Source organism: Ovis canadensis, chromosome 3 (genome assembly GCF_042477335.2).
Source record: "Ovis canadensis isolate MfBH-ARS-UI-01 breed Bighorn chromosome 3, ARS-UI_OviCan_v2, whole genome shotgun sequence".
NCBI classification, from domain to species: domain Eukaryota; kingdom Metazoa; phylum Chordata; class Mammalia; order Artiodactyla; family Bovidae; genus Ovis; species Ovis canadensis.
In genome coordinates, this window is record NC_091247.1 from 94,770,879 (window position 1) to 94,787,973 (window position 17,095).

The 17,095-nt window shown below is 38.1% G+C and overlaps 1 protein-coding gene across 2 annotated transcripts in view; it reads right to left on the minus strand.

Annotated features, from left to right (window-relative positions):
• EXOC6B (exocyst complex component 6B) overlaps positions 1 to 17,095 on the minus strand; it is a 726,749-nt gene that overhangs the window by 466,205 nt on the left and 243,449 nt on the right. The window lies entirely within an intron of this gene.

Sequence of the window (17,095 nt, forward strand, 5' to 3'; positions counted from 1 at the left end):
CAAATCAATAAAAATGCTTAAGCAGTTGCCTTTTTAAAACATTGATACCAGACCTCTGAATTTTTATTTTTTCTTATTAACCATTTTAATTGATTGGCTGGATGTATAAAGATGTTTAAAAAATTCAGTTGCTCTTTGGAGTAATCTGAATTACTTTTTTAATGACTGGGGTTCCATTTGACTGCATTGAGATTGCAATGTGTGCAAGTTTTTTTGTGTAGCTGTGGCATCTTATTGACATTGAGTATGACTTTGATAATAAATACCAGTTCCTAGGAGAAAAAAAAAATTCCAGAAGTCCTTTTTGTAAGGAGTGAAAAGATCTTTGGTCTTAGAGATCACTAAATAGTTTCATTTGAGCAATGAATTTTTATTCATTAGAAATCACTGAGTAACACCTTTGTATTACTTAGTTTAATGGTTTAGTTCTTATGAAACCCAGCCTTCTCTCTTCTCTCCAAAACAGTCATTTATGTTCAAAATCATTATTGAACCAAAGAGTCTTTACAATTTCTTTTTTTATTATATATACATAGACATACAGGGGCTTCCCTTGTGGCTCAGTTGGTAAAGAACCTGCCTGTAATGCAGGAGACCCAGGTTCAATCTCTGGGTGTCAGGAAGATCCCTGGAGAAGGAAATGGCTACCCACTCCAGTATTCTTGCCTGGAGAATTCCGTGGACAGAGAAGCCTGGTGGGCTACAGTGAATGGGGTCGCAAAGAGCCAAACACAACTGAGCAACTAACACATACATAAAGAGACATATATACAGACATACTCACACATTAACCATGAGATTTGGGGCTACCTTCCCCGCCACTTTAATGTTTTAAAAGGGATATAAAATCTGAAAGAAATTTTTAAAAACTAAATTCAAAGAAGAAAAAGGATTCTTCATTCCTTTTTGATTGAATCCTTCAATTCAATCTTGTGCTATGCTGCTGCTGCTAAGTTGCTTCAGTCGTGTCCGACTCTGTGTGACCCCATAGACATCAGCCCACCAGGCTCCCCCGTCCCTGGAATTCTCCAGGCAAGAACACTGGAGTGGGTTGCCATTTCCTTCTCCAATGCGTGAAAGTGAAAAGTGAAAGTGAAGTTGCTCAGTCGTGTCCGACTTTTCGCAACCCCATGGACTGCAGCCTACCAGGCTCCTCCACCCATGGGATTTTCCAGGCAAGAGTATCGGAGTGGGGTGCCATTGCCTTCTCCAATCTTGTGCTATAGAAGGCCACAAAAGACTACTGCCTTTACCATATCAATAATAACAGTGAAAATACATACCAAAAAGTTAACATATAGTTTTTTCTTTAAAAACATACAGGAGATACAAATGAAAAACATCTAAATGAACAAAGTACCAGAAAGAGACAAGCCCTTCTCCAGATTAGCAAAGAATAGCATCCATTATCCTCAGTAGGGAAAGTTGTCATGTCTGGGTCACAGATGAGAAGAGAAATAAGCCTAGAGCAACATTTTGCAATAAGGAGAAAATACTCAAATTTTTAATATTAACACTTAGGTGTCAAAGATTAGAATCTAGAAATGTTCCAAACACAAAGCTCATAATCCTCACCACCCAGTTACCACTTCACCCCACCTCTGCTCACAGAGTTATATTAACTGAGTAACCAACATGTGGGACTTCCCTGGTGGCGCAGACGGTAAAGTACCTGTCTACAATGCGGGAGACCCAGGTTCGATCCCCCGGTAGGGAAGATCCCCTGGAGAAGGGAATGGCAATCCACTCCAGTACTATTGCCTAGAGAATCCCATGGACAGAGGAGCCTGGTAGGCTACAGTCCATGGGGTCGCAAAGAGTCGGACACGACTGAGCGACTTCACTTTCACTTTAAGCAATATGTGGGAAGACAAGGATGGTACCGGAAAACACAGGGAAATCTAGAGCTTCACATTTCTTACATCCTAGAGTCCTACTAGAAAAGCAGAGAATCAGAAATTATGAGAAGACATGTAATAAAAGGGGGGAAAAGCAACTTATATATAAAAAAATTAACAGTAACAGAAGATTCACAGATGAGCTAATTGTCCAAATTAGCAGACAAAAACAGTAAAATAAGTACTATATGTAAGAATTTAGAAGACTAGAAGAAATTCAGCAATGAGAACTCTAAAAAGAATCAGACAGAAATTTCAGTGTTGGAAAATAAGGTATCTGAAATGAGGAATGTACTGGATGGTCTTAAAAGGAGACAGATGAAAGAAAAGACAGCATTAATGAAATCAAACTATCAAAGGAGAAAAAAAAGTATCAGAGACAAATGATCAAAATCTAACAAAAGCATAACTGGATTCCCAAAAGAAAAGAGACAAATTATGAAGCAGAACAAATATTTGAAGAGATCAAGCATAAGAGCTTCCCAAAATTCAAAAAAGGAAAAATCCAAACCAAGGTCCAAGAAGTTCAGTAAACCCAAAGAATGAAAAAGTTGACACACATACCCCCAAATCCTCTCCTGAACACTACACAAACTCAACAACAACAAGAACAAAAAATATTAAGAGCAACTAGAAAAACAATACACATTGCATTCAGGGGAGGAATAACTGAAATACAGCTGATTTTTTTCAGTTCATTTTTACTGGAATATTGATGCTTTACAATGTTGTGTTAGTTTCTGCTGTTCAGCAAGGCAAATCAGTTATGCACATACATATATCCACTCTTTTTCAGACTTCTTTCCCATTTAAGTCACCATATAGGAGTAGAGCTTCCTGTGTTACACAGTAGGTTCTCATTAGTTATCTATTATATACATGGTAGTGTGAGTATGTGTGCAAGGACGAGTAAGACCCAATTGTGATGTGACCCCATGGACTGTAGCCCACCGGGCTCCTCTGACCATAGGATTTTTCTGGTAAGAATACTGGAGTGGGTTACCATTTCCTCGTCCAGGAGATTTTCCCAACCCAGGGATCAAACCTGCAACTCCTGCACTGGCAGGCAGATTCTTTAACTCTGCGCCATCTGGCAAGCCCACACAATAGTATATATATGTCAATCTCTAACTCCCAGTTTATCCCACTCCCTCCCCCCTACCCATAACCATAAGCTCGTTCTCCACAAGTGTGACTCTATTTCTGCTTTGCAAATAAGTTTCTGTGTACCATTTTTGAGATTCCATGTATAAGTGATATTGTATGATATTCACAGCTGGTTTCTCATCAAAAACAATACAAGCAGAAGATAATGAAATAACATTATTAAAGTTATGGGAAAGACAAAAAACTAAATAATCTAGAATTTTATATCTAGTGAAAAATATCCTTTTAAATGAAGGTGCAATAAATGCATACTTAGACAAGTAAAAGCTGAAACTATTGCCAGAAAGCCTACTCAATAATAAATATAAAAGTAAGTTCTTCAGGCTGAAGAAAAGTGATCCTTGATGGAGACCCAGTTATGAAGGAGGAAAAAAAGAGCACCAAACAGTTTAAATAGGTGCATAAATATAAAAGACTTCTTGCAAAATGTATTTAAAGGATTTTGAATTTAAACAAAATGTGGTAATACCATATTAAGGGATTTATAAAATATGTAGGAATAACATACAATATATAACAATAGTACAAAAAAGAGAATGCAGGTAAGTGGAATAATACTGTTGTATAAAAATTGTTTACTAGTACTATATAGGCTTCCCAAGTGGCACAATGGTAAAGAATCTCCCTGTCAATGCAGGAGACTCAAAAGATACAGGTTCAATCCCTGGGGCCAGAAGATCCCCTGGAGAAGGAAATGGCAACCCACTCCAGTGTTCTTGCCTGAAAAATCCCATGGACAGAGGAGCTTGGCAGGCTACAGTCCATGGGGTCTCAAAGAGTTGTACATGACTGAGTGACTGAACACGCACGCACACACACACACACACACACACACACACACACACACACACACACACTATATGGATATGCTACAAACAGTGAAACATACATATTAAAATTTTAGACTGCCTAATAAGAAAATTACTTCCATTAAAAGAAGACCCCATGGACTGTATCCTGCCAGGCTCCTCTGTCCATGGGATTTTCCAGGTCAGAATACTGGAGTGGATAGGCATTCCCTTCTCCAGGAGATCTTCCCAACCCAGGGATCATAACCAGGTCTCCTGGATTGCAGGTGGATTTTTTACCATCTGAGCAACCAAAGAAGCCCAATAAAAAATTGGTATATAACTAAAAATTAAGACTAAAGCAAAAAGCTCATTGAGAAGATGAAACAGATTTCTAAAAAATGCTGAATGAACCCAAAAGAAGAAAGGAGGAACAAATGAATAAAGAGCAGCTACAACAAATGAAGAAGAAACACATAATTTAAATGCAGCCATATGAGGATTTATGATAAATGCAAATGGACTAACAATACTATGTGAAAGTCAGATACTGTCAAAATGGATTTACCAAAAAAAAATTTTTTAAAGAAAGACTAAATCTATGCTATGTAATAGAAACACACTTTGAAGAATACAGAGAGGCTAACATAAAAAATGCACAAGATATCGGCCAAGATGGCAGAATTGCAAGATCCTGAGCTCGGCTCCTCTAATGACACACCAAAATTACAACTACTTACAGAACAACCATTGAGGAAAATGACTGGAACCTATCTGATGAGATCTTCTACATATTAAAGATATTAAAGAAGGAACCACAACAAGATGGGCAGGAGGGGCAGAGACACAATATAGCCAAGGCCCATACCCCGAATGGGTGACCCATAAATGGAAGAATAATTACAACTGCAGATGTTCTCCCCTAAAAGTGATGAATCTAAGCCCCACAGCAGACTTCCCAGCCCTAAAGTCCTGTACCAGTAAAACAAGCTACCTAAACACATGACTTTGAAGGCCAGCAGGGCCTACTGTTGGGAGTCCCAGAAGGCTAGAGATCAAGACTCCACTCTTAAAAAGTGCACATAAAATCTCACATGCTCCAGGATACAAGGCAGAAGCAGTAATTTGAAAGGCACCTGAGTCAGACCTATCTGCCGATCTTGAGAGTTTCCTAGAGAGATAGAAGGCAACTGGAGCCCACCCTGGGGAAAGAGAAAGCAGCAGCAGACATTTCAGGGAGCTTGTTCTACCACATGGACATTGGTGCTGGCAAAAACAAATTCAGAATCCTCCCCCTACCTTATGAGCCTCAGAATCCAGACCTGTACCTACCCAATGGCCTACAGACACCAGTACTGGGACACCTCAGGCCAAGTAGTTAACTGAGGTGAGTACACAGCTCCATCCAACCACAAAGGCTGCCTTAAGGCCCCCTGAGCCCACAGCTGCCCCTGCCCAAAAGGCCCAAGACTGAACCTACATACCACTGTACAGACACTAAACCTGGGATCCATGGGAATCTGCTGCCAGGGACCACGGGACCCACCTACACACAACAGTGGACAGGAACTAGAATTTCTGGTCCTGGTCACTAGCAAGTTGTCTCTAGCATCAGGAGTAGCCTCGCACATTAGCAAGAGGACACCAGCCACAGGACAACTGCAGCCCCAAAGCCTGAGGACACAGCTAACCAACCAGCAGGCCAGCACATAGTTCAGGAACCATGAACCAAACAGACAACTGTGTCAGGAACCACCCACCCACCAGCAGTCTGACACCAGCTCTGGAGCCTCTGGGCTCTGCAGCTAGATACCACTACCCAACTCTACCTGCCAGGGGGCCAGCATTAGCCCTGGTGCCTGGCTTCACCCATCAGTGGACAGGTACCAGCCTGGGGATCTTGTGGAGCCAACTCTATCCACCAGTAAGTCAGCACTAGCCCCAGGTTCCCACAGGATTCCTCAGCCAGCTGCAGTGTGACCCAGCCCTGCCAATGAGCCTTTGTACAAGGCACAGCCTGGCAACCAATCAAACCGGGAACTAACTAAGCCTACCAGACCACCCACAGTAGCCAGTTTAATGAAACAGAAGTACTCACACAGCCCACATAGGGGACATCCCTACAGCATATAGCTCTGGTGACGAAATGGAAAGTGGTCTGCTGGGACACACAGGATGTCCCCTACAAAAGACCATATCTCCAGAGCTGGGAAACATAACCAATCTACCAAATACATAGAAATAAAATGAGAAGCTAAACAAAATGAGTCAACAATAAAAATGTTTGAAATAAAGGAATGAGATAATAAAACAAGTTAGGCAAAATGAGTCAACAGTGAAACATGTTCCAAACAAGATAAAAGCCCATATGAATTAAGTGAAGTGGAGATAACCAAACTATTAGAGAAAGAGTTCACGGTAATGATTGTAAACATGATCAAAGAATTTGAGAGAAGAATGGACACGGAGTGAGAAGACAGAAGTTTGTTAACAGGAAGTTGGAAAATATAAAGAGCAACCAACCAGAGATGAATAATAAAATAATTGAAAAATATACAGTAGCAATCAAAAGCAGAATAAACAATGCAGAGAAACCCATCAGTGAGCTGAAAGACAGAGCAGTGGAAATCCTGATCCTGAACAAAAAGAAGGAAATAAAAATAAAAACAAATGAGAAAAGTTTAAGAGATCTCTAGGACAACATCAACCATAGCAACACTTGCAATAGAGGAGTCCCCAAAAGCAAAGACAAAAAAGGTGGGGAGGGACAGAGAACATATTTGAAGATATAATAGCTGAAAACTTCCCTAATCTGGGAAAGGAAACAGACATTCAAGTCCAGGAAGAATGGCTAGACACATTTTAATTAAAATGGCAAAAATGAAAGATAAAGAGAGAATATAGAAAGCAGCAAGGGAAAAAGTAACAAGTTGCATATAAGGTAACTCCTTAGGCTGCCAACTGACTGTTCAGTAGAAACTCTGCAGATCAGAAGAGTGGCACAACATATTCAAATTGATGAAATTTAAAAATCTACAAGCAGGAATACTGTACCCAGCAAGGGTCTCATTCAGATTTCATGGAGAGGTCAAAATTTTACCAACAAGCAAAGCTAAAAGAATTTAGCACCACCAAACCAATTTTATAAGAAATGTTAAAAGGACTTTCTAAGCAAAAAAGGAAAGGGCAAAACTAGAAACATGAAATTACAAAAGAGTACTGGAAAATATAGGGTAAGATAGGAAATCAACCACACACAAAGCCAGTAGGAAGGTAGGAATAAAATAATTCTTACCCACAATAAGGAGTTAAGGACTACACAAAACAATTAGATGCTGAATAAAATGTCAAAAGACAGTAATCACAACGGGATGAGACTACAAATTCAGGACTGTTAAAATGAATTTGAAATTAAGAGATCAGCAACTTAAAACTATCATATATATCTCTCACAGTAATCAAAAACCAAAAATCTGTTAACAAATATACATACACATACACACAAAGGGAATGGAATCCAAAAATAATACTAAAGACAGTCATCAAACCACAATATAAAAAGATAAAAAAGATGAAGAAAGGAACTAAAAGGAACCACAAACACAATTAACAAAATGGCAGGAAAAGTATATATTAATAATTACTTTAAATATAAGTGAACTAAGTGCTCCAATCAAAAGACACAGAGTGGCTGAATGGATACAAGAAAAAAAAAGACCCATAAATACTGCCTACACAAGATTTACATCAAATGTAAAAACACACAGACAGAAAATGAGGGTATGGAAAAAGGTTTTATCATGCAAGCAAAAACGAAAAGAAAGCAATATTTATTTCAGACAAAATAGACTTTAAGACAAAGACTACTGAACAAGACAAAGAAGGCCATAACATAATAGAGTACTCTTGGCTGGAAAATCCCATGGATGGAGGAGTTTGGTAGGCTGCAGTCCATGGGGTCGCTAAGAGTCGGACACAGCTGAGAGACTTCACTTTCACTTTTCACTTTCATGCACTGGAGAAGGAAATGACAACCCACTCCAGTGTTCTTGCCTAGAGAATCCCAGGGACGGGGGAGCCTGGTAGGCCGCCATCTATGGGGTCGCACAGAGTCGGACACGACTGAAGCAACTTAGCAGCAGCAGCAGCAGCAAGGGGTCAATTTAAGTAGAAGATATAACAACTATAAATATATGTGTACACTACATAGAAGCACTTAAATGCATAAAGCAAATATTAACAGACATAAAAAAAGAAGTTGACAGTAACACAAAATTGGTAGGAGATTTTAAGATCTCACTAACATCAATGGACAGATCATGCAAACAGAAAATTAATAAGGAAATACTGCCCTTAACAGACACACTACATCATATAGGTTTAATGATATATATGGGACACTGCATCCAAAGCAGCAGAATATACATTATTTTCAACACACACATGGAACATTTTCCAGAATAAGTCACATGTTAGGCCACAAAGGGACTCTTCTTAACTTTAAGAACACTGAAATCATATCAAGTAACTTTTTGGACCAAAATTTTATGAGACAGAAACCAACTACAAGGAAAAAAAGTTGCAAAAAACACAAACATGGTAGCTAAAAAATCTGCTACTAAACAACCAATGGATCAACCAAAACACCAAAGAAGAAACCAAAAAATACTTTGAAACAAATGAAAATAAAAATACAAGGCTTCAAAATCTATAGGACATGGCAAAATCAGTTCTAAGAGGGAAGTTTATAGCAACACAAGCTCACTTCAGGAAACAAGAAAAATCCCAAATTACACAACCTAACATTACACCTAAAGTAGCTGGAAAAAGAATGAACAAAACTCAAAGTTAGTAGAAGGAAAGAAAGCAAAAGAATCAGAGCAGAAATATATGAAATAGAGACTAAAATCAAACAAACAAAGAGAAAAGAATCAATGCAACTAAGATCTGGTTTACTGAAAATATGAACAAAATCAATAAACCCATATCCAAGTTCACCAAGAAATAAAAAGAGAGAGACCCTAAATCAATAAAATCAGAAATGAAAAAGAAGTTACAACTGACACCATAGAAATATAATGGGTCGTAAGAGATTATCATGAACAACTATTCAGCTCAGTTCAGTTCAGTTCAGTCACTCAGTCGTGTCTGATTCTTTGCGACCCCATGAATCGCAGCACGCCAGGCTTCCCTGTCCGTCACCAACTCCTGAAGTTCACTCAGACTCATGTCCATCGAGTGAGTGATGCCATCCAGCCATCTCATCCTCTGTCGCCCCCTTCTCCTCCTGCCCCCAATCCCTCCCAGCATCAGAGTCTTTTCCAACGAGTCAACTCTTTGCATGAGGTGGCCAAAGGACTGGAGTTTCAGCTTTAGCATCATTCCTTCCAAAGAAATCCCAGGGCTGATCTCCTTCAGAATGGACTGGTTGGATCTCCTTGCAGTCCAAGGGACTCTCAAGAGTCTTCTCCAACACCACAGTTCAAAAGCATCAATTCTTTGGCACTCAGCCTTCTTCACAGTCCAACTCTCACATCCATACATGACCACTGGAAAAACCACAGCCTTGACTAGACAGACCTTAGTCGGCAAAGTAATGTCTCTGCTTTTGAATATGCTATCTAGGTTGGTCATAACTTCTCTTCCAAGGAGTAAGCGTCTTTTAATTTCATGCCTGCAGTCACCATCTGCAGTGATTTTAGAGCCCCCAAAAATAAAGTCTGACACTGTTTCCCCATCTATTTGCCATGAAGTGATGGGACCGGATGCCATGATCTTTGTTTTCTGAATGCTGAGCTTTAAGCCAACTTTTTCACTCTCCACTTTCACTTTCACCAAGAGGCTTTTTAGTTCCTCTTCACTTTCTGCCATAAGGGTGGTGTCATCTGCATATCTGAGGTTATTGAGATTTCTCCTGGCAATCTTGATTCCAGCTTGTGTTTCTTCCAGTCCAGCGTTTCTCATGATGTACTCTGCATAGAAGTTAAATAAGCAGGGTGACAATATACAGCCTTGATGTACTCCTTTTCCTATTTGGAACTAGTCTGTTGTTCCATGTCCAGTTCTAACTGTTGCTTCCTGACCTGCATACAGATTTCTCAAGAGGCAGGTCAGGTGGTCTGGTATTCCCATCTCTTTCAGAATTTTCCACAGTTTATTGTGATCCACACAGTCAAAGGCTTTGGCATAGTCAATACAGCAGAAATAGACGTTTTTCTGGAACTCTCTTGCTTCTTCCATGATCCAGCGGATGTTGGCAATTTGATCTCTGGTTCCTCTGCCTTTTCTAAAACCAGCTTGAACATCAGGAAGTTCACGGTTCACATATTGCTGAAACCTGGCTTGGAGAACTTTGAGCATTACTTTACTAGCATGTGAGATGAGTACAACTGTGCGGTAGTTTGAGCATTCTTTGGCATTGCCTTTCTTTGGGATTGAAATGAAAACTGACCTTTTACGTCCTGTGGCCACTGCTGAGTTTTCCAAATTTGCTGGCATATTGAGTGCAGCATTTTCACAGCATCATCTTTCAGGATTTGAAATAGCTCAACTGGAATGCCATCACCTCCACTAGCTTGGTTTGTAGTGATGCTTTCTAAGGCCCACTTGACTTCTCATTCCAGGATGTCTAGCTCTATTAACATATGCCAATAAAATGAACAACCTAGCAGAACCAGGCAAATTCCTAAAAATGTACAGTCTCCCAAGACTGAAACAGGTAGAAGTAGAAATTATGAACAGACCGATTACCATCAATAAAATCAAATCAAAAATTTTCAAAAAGTCCAACAAACACAAATCTAGGACTTCTGAGGTGACATCTTCCAAATATTTAAAGGGTTAACACCTATCCAACCCAAACTACTGCAAAAAATTGAAGAGGAAAGAATGCTTCTAAACTCATTCTATGATACCACTATCACCCTTTTACCAAAATCAGACAACAATGTCACAAAGAAGAAAATTACAGGCTAGAATCACTGATGAATATCTTAGGTTGGTGCAAAAGTAACTGTGGGTTTTGCATTGTTGAAATTTGCCATTTGATATTGGAATACATTTTAAATAAACGTGGTTATGTTATACATCATTTTAATGCACACTTCTCACTTCATTTTTTTTGCTAATGATTTATCACTTGCTGTTTATTTTATATTTATTTTAGACTATGGAAATGACATTAGACAAAAAGCAAATTTGAGCAATTTTCTTATTTGAGTTCAAAATGGGTCATAAAGTAATGCAGACAACTCACAACATCAACAACACATTTGGCCCAGGAACTGCTAACAAACGTACAGTGCAATGGTGGGTCAAGAAGTTTTGCAAAGGAGATGAGAGCCTTGAAGACTGAGGAATGCAGTGCCTGGCCCATCAGAAGCTGACAATGAAAACTAAGAGCCATGATTGAAACTGACCCTCTTTCAACTACATGAGAAGTTGCCTAAGAACTCAACATCAACCATTCTATTGTCATTCAGTATTTGAAGCAAATTGAAAGGGTGAAAATGCTTAATTAGTGAGTACCTCATGAGGTGACTGCCAATCGCCATTTTGAAGCGTCGTCTTCTCTTATTCTACACAACAAAGGACCATTTCTCCACTGGATGTGATGTGCAGCAAAAAGTGGACTGCATAAGACAACCGGTGATGACCAGCTCAGTGGCTGGACTGAACTGAGAAGAAGTTTCAAAGCACTTCCCAAAGTCAATTTTGCATCAGAAAAAGGTCATGGTCACTGTTTGGTGGTCTCTTGCCCAGCTGATCCACTAAAGCTTTCCGAATCCAGGTGAATCCATTATATCTGAGAAGTATGCTCAGCAAATTGATGAGATGCATTGAAAATTGCAATGCCTACAACTGGCACTGGTCAATAGAATGAGCTCAACTCTCCACAACAATGCCCAACCACACATTGCACAACCAATGCTTCAAAAGTTGAATGAATCTGGCTATGACGCTTTGGTCTCATCTCCCATAATCACTTGAACTCTCGCCAACTGACTACCACTTCTTCAAGCATCTCGATGACTTTTTGCAGGGAAAACACTTCCACAACCAGCAGGATGCAGAAAATGCTTTCCAAGAGTTTGTCAAATCCTGAAGCATAGATTTTTATGCTAAAGGAATAAGCAAGATTTCTTGTTGGCAAAAATGTATTTATTATAATGGTTTCTGTTTTGATTAATAAAGATGTGTTCAAGCCTAGTTATAATGATTTAAAATTCACAGTCCAACATTGTAACTATATTTGCACCAACCTAATATATTCAAAAATCCTCACAAAATATTAGCAAACTAAATTCAACAACACATTAAAAGGATCATACATCATGATCAAGTGGGATTTATCCCAGAGATGCAAGGATGGCCCAATATATGCAAAATACTAACACAAGAATGTAAACCAACTATACCCCAATAAATTTTTTTTAATCTGCAATGTTAATTGCAGATATCACACACTCCCTGACTCCACACTATACTACAAATTAACAGTTCGAAAAATCATATAAGCATACCAACAGATGCAGAAAACATTTTGACAACATTCATTATGAAAAAAATTCTCCAGAAGCTGGGCATAGAGGCGATCTCAACATGATAAAGACTAGCTATGACAAGCACAGAGCTAACAATGTACTCGAGCTTCCCCAGTGGCTCAGTAGTAGAGAATCCATCTGCCAGTGCAGGAGATGCAGGTTTGATTCCTGGGTCAGCAAGATTCCCTGGAGAAGGAAATGGCAACCCGCTCCAGTATTCTTCCCTGGGAAATTCCATGGACAGAGGAACCTAGTGGGCTATAGTCCATGGGATTGCAAAAAGAATCGGGCATGACTTAGGGACTAAACAACAACATTATACTCAATGATACAAAGTTGAAAGTATTTTCTCTAACAGAAGGAACAAGACAGAGATGCCCACTTTCACCACTTTTATTCAGCATAGTTTTGAAAGTCCTACCCTCAGCAATCAGACAACAAAAAGAAGTAAAAGGAACTTATATTGGAAAGAAAGAAGTAAACATCACTGTTAACAGACTATACATAGATACTATACTTAGAAAATCCTAAAGATATTACCAAAAGACTACTAAAGCTCACCAATGAATTTGTTAAAGCTACAGGATACAAAATTAATATACAGAAATATACTGCATTTTATACACTAATAATGAACTACCACAAGATAAATTAAGGATATGATCCCATTTACAATCACATCAAAAAGAATTAAAATACCTAGTAATAACTTCCTAAGGAAGTAAAAGACTTGTACTAGAAAATTATAAGGCACTGATGAGAGAAACTGAAGAGGACACAAACATATGCAAAGATAGATCGTGTTCATGAATTGGAAGAATATTTTTTAAAATAACCATACTATCACAGGCAGCCTGCAGGTACAATGCAATCTCTATCAAAATATCAATAGTATTCTTCACAAAACTAGAATAAATAATTTTAAAATTTGTATGAAAATACAAAAGACTCCGAAGCCAAAACAATCTTGAGAAAGAACAGAGCTAGAAATACCATACTCCCTGACTTCACACTATACTACAAAGCCAAAGTAATCACAATAGTATGGCGCTGGCATAAAAACAGACACATAGGTTAACGGAACAGAGCAGAGAACCCAGAAATAAGCCCACACACTTGTGGTCAACTAATCTATTACAAAAGAGGCACTGAATACACATGGAGAAAAATCGTTTCTTTAATAAGTGGTGCTGGGAAAACTGGACAGGTACATATAAAAGAATGATATTAAAACATTCCCTTATTCCATATATAAAAATTAGCTTGAAATAGATTATAAACCTAAATGAAAGGCCAGAAACAATAAAAGACATGGAAGAAAATATAGGCAGAACACTCCTCAACATAAATCCCAGCAATAATTTTCTCAATCTTTCTCCTAGGGCAAATAATACAAAAACAAAAGTAAACACATAAGGCCTAATTAAATTAAAAGCTTTTACATAGCAAAGGAAACCATCAACAGAAAGAAAAGACAACCTACTGAATGAGAAAAATTATTTGTAAATGATATGACTAACATGGAGTTAATATCTAAAATATATGGATACCTCATACAACTCAATATAAAAAAAAATCCAAGTTGACTGAAAAATGGGCAGGAGACTTAAATAGACATTTTTCCAAAGAAGATATACAAATGGCCAACAGGCACATGAAAAGATGTTCAACACTGTTAATCATCAGAGAAATGCAATTCAAATGCTCAGTAAGGTATCACCTCACATATATCAGATTGGCTATCATCAAAAGGACAACAAATAACAAATGTTGCTGTGGCTGTGAAGAAAAGGAAATCCTTGAACAGCGCTGGTAGAATGAAAATTGGTGCAATCACTGTGGTAAATAGTATCAATGTTCCTTAAAAGACAGGAGGGTGGCAGTCCAGTGGTTGGGACTTTGCACTTTGACTGCCAAGGGCCTAAGTTCAATCACTAGTCAGGGAACTGGGATCCCACAAGACATGTGGCACAGCCAAAAAGAAAGTCTACAGACAGAATTATCAAATGACCCAGCAATTCCTCTCCTGAGTATATATCTGAAAAACACAAAAACACTAATTTGAAAGATACATACACCCCAATGTTTATAGCAACATTATTTACAATGGCCAAGATATGGAGATAACCTAAGAGTCCATCAACAGATGAATGGAAAAAGAAGATGCGGTAGGGGGGTTCAGGGTGGAGGGGACACGGGTATGCCTATGACTGATTCATACTGACGTAAGACAAAACCCATCACAATACTGTAAAGTCATCATCCGCCAGTTAAAATACATAAATAAATGTTTTTTAAAAACTTTAAAAAGATGTGGTAGATATGTACAATGTAATACTGCTCAGTCATATAAAAGTATGAAATTGCACCATCTGCAACAACATGGATGGACTTGGAGGGTATCATATTAGTGAAATAAGTCAGGCAGAGAAAGACAATACTGTGTGTTATCAGTTATATGTGGAATCTAAAAGATAAAGCAAACTAGTGAGTACAACAAAAATGAGACTCACAGATATAGAAAACTAGTAGTCACCAGTGGGAAGAAGAAAAGGGGAAGGGAGAAGGGGATAGATGATTGTGAGGTACAAACTACTAGGTATAATAAATAAGCTACAAAGTTATATGGTGCTGGGAATACAGCCAATACTTTAACTGAAACTTATATAATATTGTAAATCAACTACATCTCAATAAAAAATAAACTAAAAAAGGTGGAAAACTACAACACAAAAACAGCAATCCTATAAAACAACTACCAGTATGTCTATTTTACAATTAGGTAAAATTAATTTCAAGACAAAGCACATTACCAGAGATAAAGTGGTAGATTTCAAAATAATAAAATGGTCAAGCTACTTAAAAGACATAAAAAAATTTAACACATGTGTGTGCATTCATCAGTTCCCCACATGGACACTGGGCCTCTTTCTACTGAGGGACTAAAATCAATGAAACCCTAGCAGCTAATGAGCACTCCCAGCAACCAGATCTTGGTTTCTAAATGCCATTCACCAAAAAAAAAGGAAGCAGAGCTACCCAGAGAAATGGATGTTTCTAGGAATACAAATAAAAGATGAGACTGGAGCATCTTGTGGTACTAAAAGTTAAGAAACTGATTTTTTTAAAAAATTAATGGGAGTATATCAAAGGTATAGAGAGAGCAGCCTTTAAAGAATTCACAATGCCCAAAACTAGAATGATCTCAGCATCTAAATAAAAAAATATACTTTTAGATTACAATTCAAAGTATAAAATATACATAAGATCATGCTGATAAAATAAATCATTGAACCAATAAATTAATGATGGGGGGAGGCACAAATCTTCTTTACAGAAGAATTTCAGATAATTTATATACATACTCCTGCCAGAAGGTGAAAGAGTATCTGCTTCTCCCCATCCCACCGGACAACACTACCTTAAGTGTATGAACTTAGTGACTCACTTCCAAAGAGGAAGAAGGGAAAAACTGTTAACTCTTGAGTGAAGAAACCTGGCAAACATAACCTTACCCTAGTGATGAAGTGTCATATCACCAGTGTTGTCACGTGGACACCACACACTCCCTGATATGATGATATTAAAAAGGACAGTTGACTTGTATGGCATTCTTTCCCACAAACCCACATCCCAATCTAATTATAAGAAAAACTATCAGACAAACCCAGACTGAGGGACATTCTAAAAGATACCTATTAGGAACTTGTCAAGCCTGTCAAGGTCATGAAAAATAAGGGAAGACTGAGAAATTATCACAGGTCACAAGAAAATGGGGAGACAAAACAACTAAACAATGTGCTATCCTAAACTGAATCAGTGAACAGAAAGAGGAAATAGCAGAAAACCTGATGAAATATAAAGACACTCTGGAGTTTGGTTATCCGTGATGTATCCATGCTAGATTCTTAGTTTTGACAAGTATAAATGTAAGATGCTAACAATGGGGGACCTGAGTAAGGGGAATATAAGAACATTCTGTGTTATCTGTGAAATTTCTCTGTAAATCTAAAACTATTTCCCCTAAAGTATAATTAAATAGGCAAGTTCAGTTCAGTTCAGTTACTCAGTCATGTCCGATTCTTTGTGACCCCATGGACTGCAGTACGCCAGGCTTCCCTGTCCATCACGAACTCCTGGAGCTTACTCAAACTCATGTCCATGGAGTCGGTGATGCCATTCAACCATCTCATCCTCTGTTGTCCCCCTTCTCCTCCCACCTTCAGTCTTTCCCAGCACCAGGATCTTTTCCAATGAGTCAATTCTTTGCATCAGGTGGCCAAAGTATTGGAGTTTCAGCTTCAGCATCAGTCCGTCCAGTGAATATTCAGGACTGATTTCCTTTAGGGTGGATTGGTTTGATCTCCTTGCAGTCTTTACTGACTCTCAAGAGTCTTCTCCAACACCACAATTCAAAAGCATCAATTTGTAATCAGACTAAACAAGTAAATGTTTAATAGTAAGAGAACTGGTAAAAAAATTATCATATATCTATATATGATATACCTATATCATGAGATACTGTATGTAACCTTAAAAAATGTTTAAAAGGAAATTTAACAATGTGGTAAAAGCTTAATAAATAATGTTTTAAATGTGAAAATCAATATTAAAAACTATTTAAATAATATTTAATTCTTGTAAAATGTACAACAACACTGGCAGTAATGCAATAAAGAAAGGAACAATGTAAATTAAA